Source organism: Aquarana catesbeiana, linkage group LG12 (assembly GCF_042186555.1).
Source record: "Aquarana catesbeiana isolate 2022-GZ linkage group LG12, ASM4218655v1, whole genome shotgun sequence".
Classification (NCBI taxonomy): domain Eukaryota; kingdom Metazoa; phylum Chordata; class Amphibia; order Anura; family Ranidae; genus Aquarana; species Aquarana catesbeiana.
In genome coordinates, this window is record NC_133335.1 from 60,876,590 (window position 1) to 60,882,665 (window position 6,076).

The 6,076-nt window shown below is 49.2% G+C and overlaps 1 non-coding gene across 1 annotated transcript; it reads right to left on the reverse strand.

The window, feature by feature from the left end:
• Nucleotides 1-2,859: 2,859 nt before the first annotated feature.
• Nucleotides 2,860-2,932, reverse strand: TRNAS-UGA (transfer RNA serine (anticodon UGA)). The gene has a single exon. It is a non-coding gene; the product is annotated as a tRNA-Ser (tRNA).
• Between the last annotated feature and the right edge of the window lie 3,144 nt (nucleotides 2,933-6,076).

Sequence of the window (6,076 nt, forward strand, 5' to 3'; positions counted from 1 at the left end):
GTCACTGTTCCTTGCTACCTTCATCATATACAATGCGATCAAAGAAAAAAAGGAAGCTGGATGTTAGAAGTGAGTTTGAGACCACGGCATAAAAGTCATTCCTGGCATGCACATTGTGCCTTTCCATAGTTGCCAATAGTCCCGAATTTCCCGGGACATTCTCGGGATTTAGACCCTTTTCCCGATTTTAGTGTTTCCCGGGAAATGTCCCGGGAAATCCCTTTTTTTCACAATTTTTTTTTTCGGTAGAGGTCCGCGGCTGGCAGAGATAATGTTTCCGCCGGCCGCCATTTTCCAGAAGACCAGAACGTCCATGCTCTCTGTGTTTGAGCCAAGCTCAGCAATGGGCAGCGGTGGGTGTCCTGTGATTGGCCGAGCAGGTCATGTGCGGGACAGACAGAGGACATGATTCGCCTGGAGGAGCTGGTCACATGTGGATGCAGGGCTGGACTGTGTCTGTGAGTAATCGCGCCAGCCCTGCATGCTCCCAGAGTGTTCTATACTCGCGCTGTGCGTCTCTGTCATCTGCTCTGTCCTCTCTGTCAGCCGCCCCCGTGCTCTCTGTCAGCCGCCCCTATCTCCTCTCTGTCAGCCATCCCCCCCTCCTCTCTGTCGGCCGCCCCCCCTCTCCTCTCTGTCAGCCGCCCCCCCTCCTCTCTGTCAGCCGCCCCCCTCTCCTCTCTGTCAGCTGCTCCCCCTCCTCTCTGTGAGCCACCCCCCTCCTCTCTGTGAGCCGCCCCCCTCTCCTCTCTGTCAGCTGCCCCCCCTCTATTCTCTGTCAGCCGCCCCCCTCTTCTCTCTGTCAGCTGCCCCCTCCTCTCTGTCAGCCCCCCTCCTCTCTGTCAGCCACCCCCCCTCCTCTCTGTCAGCCGCCCCCCCTCCTCTCTGTCAGCCGCCCCCCTCTCCTCTCTGTCAGCCTCCCCCCCTCTCCTCTCTGTCAGCCTCCCCCCTCTCCTCTCTGTCAGCCCCCCTCTTCTCTGTCAGCCGCCCCCTCCTCTCTGTCAGCCGCCCCCCCCTTCTCTGTCAGACCCCCCCTTCTCTGTCAGACCCCCCTCTTCTCTGTCAGACCCCCTCCTCTCTGTCAGAACCCCCTCTTCTCTGTCAGACCCCACTCTTCTCTGTCAGACCCCCCTCTTCTCTGTCAGACCCCCCTCCTCTCTGTCAGAACCCCCCTCTTCTGTCAGACCCCCCTCTTCTCTGTCAGACCCACCTCTTCTGTCAGACCCCCCTCTTCTCTGTCAGACCCCCCTCTTCTTTGTCAGACCCCCCTCTTCTCTGTCAGACCCCCCCTTCTCTGTCAGACCCCCCTCCTCTCTGTCTGACCCCCCATCCTCTGTCTGACCCCCCTCTTTTTTGTCTGACCCGTACAGCCTAACAGCAGCCCTGTGAGTGAGTGCACCAGACCCCCTCTTCTCTGTCAGACCCCCCTCTTCTCTGTCAGACCCTCCGCTTCTCTGTCAGACCCCCCCTCTTCTCTGTCAGACCCCCCACTTTTCTGTCAGACCCCCCTCCTCTCTGTCAGTCCCCCCTCCTCTCTGTCTGACCCCCCCTCTCTGTCTGACCCCCCCTCCTCTGTCTGACCCCCCTCTTTCACCTCTCTCCCCTCCTCCCCCCTTTCTCTCACCCCCCCTCACTACTGCCTCTTTCTCACCTCCCTCTTTCCCTCCTCAGGCTGTATGGGGCCCGATAATTTCTAACAGCAGCCCTGTGAGTGGGTGTACCAGTTCAGATGTGTCTTGACCTACCCCTAGTCATAGAGGCTCTATGACAGGGGGTAGGTCAGTGTGGAGTGTAAGGGTCCCTCTATGACAGGGGGTAGGTCAGTGTGGAGTGTAGGGGAGGGACCCCTACACTCCACACTGACCTACCCCCAGTCATAGAGGGACCCCTACACTTTACACTGACTTACCCCCTGTCATAGAGGGACCCCCTACACTCCACACTGACCTACCCTCTGTCAGAGGGACCCCCACACTCACCTATCCCCTATCATAGAGGGACCCCTACACTGCAACACTGCATACTGACCAACCTGAGATGTAAGGAGGCACTCCGCTGGGGACACCTGAGATGGCATCTAGTGGCAGGCGACGTGACAAGTGACACACTCGGGGCTCCCACTGGTTCTGCATTATGGTGAGTTGAACTATTTAATTTTATATTACAATGTAATAATAATGCGCTTCAATCACCCTGACACCATAACAACCATGGTCCCGGGATGATTGAAGTGCCAAGACCAGGTGTTTGGAGTATCTTTATTTGCTGATTGTTAAACTTTCTGAAATACACATATTTCTATTGTGGTGTAGGATCTGGGCCTGCTGTCCCTCCATCCCTTTCTTTCTCTTTCTTTTTCCCTTTGTTTCTCCCTCCATCCCTCGTTTATCTCAGACTCTAATCACACCCCCTTTAAGTCATGCCCCTATAAGCCACGCCCACTATTTCACGCAAACCACCCCAATTTACGGCGCGGAGCACGACGCATTTTTCTCTTTCCCTGCCCATTAAAAGGTAATCTCATTTACCTAAAGCACATTTTTTTGCACCTCATGCAGGAAAAAATGAAGTCTGATGGAAACCCTAGCCTACATCAGATTCCTCACATCATTCACATGCAAAAGTACTGTCTTAATACAAAGACAAGCGTCATGCTGTTAACAAGAGATCGCAGTACGTTTCAAAAAGTGAGTTTTTCTAGTAGATATTGCCTAATTGAAGATCTCTGGAAAGTCAAGTTGTCTTAACGCATGGGTTCTCAACCTGTGGCTCTCCAGCTGGTGCGGAACTACAAGTCCTATCATGCCTTTGCATTTGGGAGTCATGCTTTTAACTGTATAGTCACTAATGCTTACAAGCAGGCTCCAGCGAGATTTGAACTCGCGACCCCTGGTTATCAAGACCAGTGCTCCAACCCCTAAGCTATGGAGCCATATTTTACAGTATGGGATGAAATTTGTTTTTCGCTAGAGGTACAACGATAGACAAAAAAAGAGAAAGGAAAACTGCGCTATAGACCAAAATAAACAATGAATCGTTGAAAAGCTGCAATCCTGACAATAAACATCAATTGTGGGAAAAACATAAAAAGTAAAAGGAATTGCGCTAATGCATATGCAAAATAACATAAAAACGATATATATAAAGTTAAGTGCAAAAGTAGAAATAAAACTGAATGTGAATAACGGTTGATGATAATCCACCGTAATGTCCCAATAAAATAAGAGCTCAATGTAGTATGTAAAGAACTCCAATTCGCCCAAAAAGTGCAAAAACAAAAAGTCCAAGTAATAATACGATCAGTGACAGCAAAGTAGGGTCCACCACCAGGGATAGAAGGGGTTGCTCCTTACCAGATGGCCATGACCCCCCACTACAGAGGGTCACAGCAAGCAGATAAGATTGTAACACAGAGATTGGGGACTTCTATCAGCATCCACCAGGGGTCGCCTCACCGTCAGTCACTCCAGCAAAGCCAATGGCAGGGATACACCATAGAATGAAAAGGAGCTCACATAGTGTAAAACCATCGAGAATTTATTTAAAATCAAATAACAAAGTGAACACTTACAAAGCGTATGTAGAAAGAAAGCCTTAAGTCCGGTTCCTTGGCCACAGGAGCACGGACAAACCCGTCCTACTGGAATACAACACTGTTTGGGGGTGACGTCAGCGCGTCGTCTGGCTCCGCCCTACGCGTTTCGTGACATCACGGAAGTGCCCCTGGAAGACGTGATGATGTCACGAAACGCGTAGGGCGGAGCCAGACGACGCGCTGACGTCACCCCCAAACAGTGTTGTATTCCAGTAGGACGGGTTTGTCCGTGCTCCTGTGGCCAAGGAACCGGACTTAAGGCTTTCTTTCTACATACGCTTTGTAAGTGTTCACTTTGTTATTTGATTTTAAATAAATTCTCGATGGTTTTACACTATGTGAGCTCCTTTTCATTCTATGGTGTATCCCTGCCATTGGCTTTGCTGGAGTGACTGACGGTGAGGCGACCCCTGGTGGATGCTGATAGAAGTCCCCAATCTCTGTGTTACAATCTTATCTGCTTGCTGTGACCCTCTGTAGTGGGGGGTCATGGCCATCTGGTAAGGAGCAACCCCTTCTATCCCTGGTGGTGGACCCTCCTTTGCTGTCACTGATCGTATTATTACTTGGACTTTTTGTTTTTGCACTTTTTGGGCGAATTGGAGTTCTTTACATACTACATTGAGCTCTTATTTTATTGGGACATTACGGTGGATTATCATCAACCGTTATTCACATTCAGTTTTATTTCTACTTTTGCACTTAACTTTATATATATCGTTTTTATGTTATTTTGCATATGCATTAGCGCAATTCCTTTTACTTTTTATTATTTACAACGATAGACAAGCAGTAAAAACTAAAAGGCATGCACAGAAAAGATTAAAAACAGTCAGAAGTGGGATTTGAACCCACGCCACCTCCATGGAAGACATGAGCACAGCACCTTAGATAGCTCAGCAATCCTGACCTGTTCATGTGTTTCCAGGGTAAGACCAATGATGCTCATTGATTTATCTGATGTGTAAGTAATTCTACTGAGGCCTACATGTCAACACTTTTGGTTCATTTTGCTCTTCTGCCAGGAACTCAATGAAAAAATAAAGGTTACATAATGGAGAAACTGCGATAGAAGCAGCTTTACCCTTGTCACTGTTCCTTGCTACCTTCATCATTTCAACAAAGCCAGATGATAGAAGTGAGTTTGAAACCCAGGTATAAGTCAGTCCTGGCATGCACACTGCCATTCATGTGGCACAGCAAGTTCTCAATGCAATTTTTGGACAGTAAGCAGCTGCCCTTTAAAAGGTCAGTGGATTGTAAATTGGATGAAAAACAAACCTCAGACCCAAACACTTAAAGCAGAACTCCGGGATTTTTGAAAACTCCCTCATTAGTACACTCCCCACACAAAACACTAAACAGTTATTACATTTGAGAAATTTCTTACCATTTAAGAGAAATGTCTGATTGAATTTTCAGGAGGTCAGCTCTCTAATTCAAAAAATGTAGCATCTATTCTGCCAAGGAGGAGCTGTTACAACAGTGATTGCATCATATCCTCTTCTCTCTTGCTAAACGGAATCCTTGGGATTGCAGTGAATGTGGAAGGTACACTAGGCTTGTACATGTAAATGTGAACAAGCCCACTTCAACATAAATCTCACCCCTCATTCTGTAGCCAGCAAGCCATACTACTCAGTAATACACGGTGCCTTTTAATATAAATGTATATTAATATAATATAAATGTAATGCATTAATAAATACATTTAAATTAATTAAATTAATAAATGTAATGCATTTAATATAAATGCAAACCAGTGCAACATATGAGTGTCCACCAGTGCCGCATGTCTGGGACCACCAGTGCTGCATGTCAGGGACCACCAGTGTCGCATGTCAGGGACCACCAGTGCAGCTTATCAGTGTAAACCAATGCCGCATGTCAGGGACCACCAGGGCCGCATGCCAGGGACCACCAGGGCCGCATGTCAGGGACCACCAGTGCAGCTTATTAGTGTCCACCAATGTCATATGTCAGGGACCACCAGTGCCGCATGTCAGGGACCACCAGTGCCAAATGTCAGGGACCACCAGTGCCGCTTATCAGTGTCCACCAATGCCACATGTCAGGGACCACCAGGGCTGCATGTCAGGGACCACCAGTGCCACATGTCAGGGACCACCAGTGTAGCTTATCAGTGTCCACCAATGCCGCATGTCAGGGACCACCAGTGCCCCATGTCAGGGACCACCAGTGCAGCTTATTAGTGTCCACCAATGTCGCATGTCAGGGACCACCAGTGCCGCATGTCAGGGACCACCAGTGCCCCATGTCAGGGACCATCAGTGCCACATTTCAGGGACCACCAGTGCCACATGTCAGGGACCACCCCTGTAGCATGTCAGGGACCACCAGTGCAGCCTATCAGTGTCCACCAATGCTGCATGTCAGGGACCACCAGTCCCGCTTATCAATGTCCACCAATACCGCATGTCAGAGACCACCAGTGCCACATGTCAGGGACGACCAGTGCTG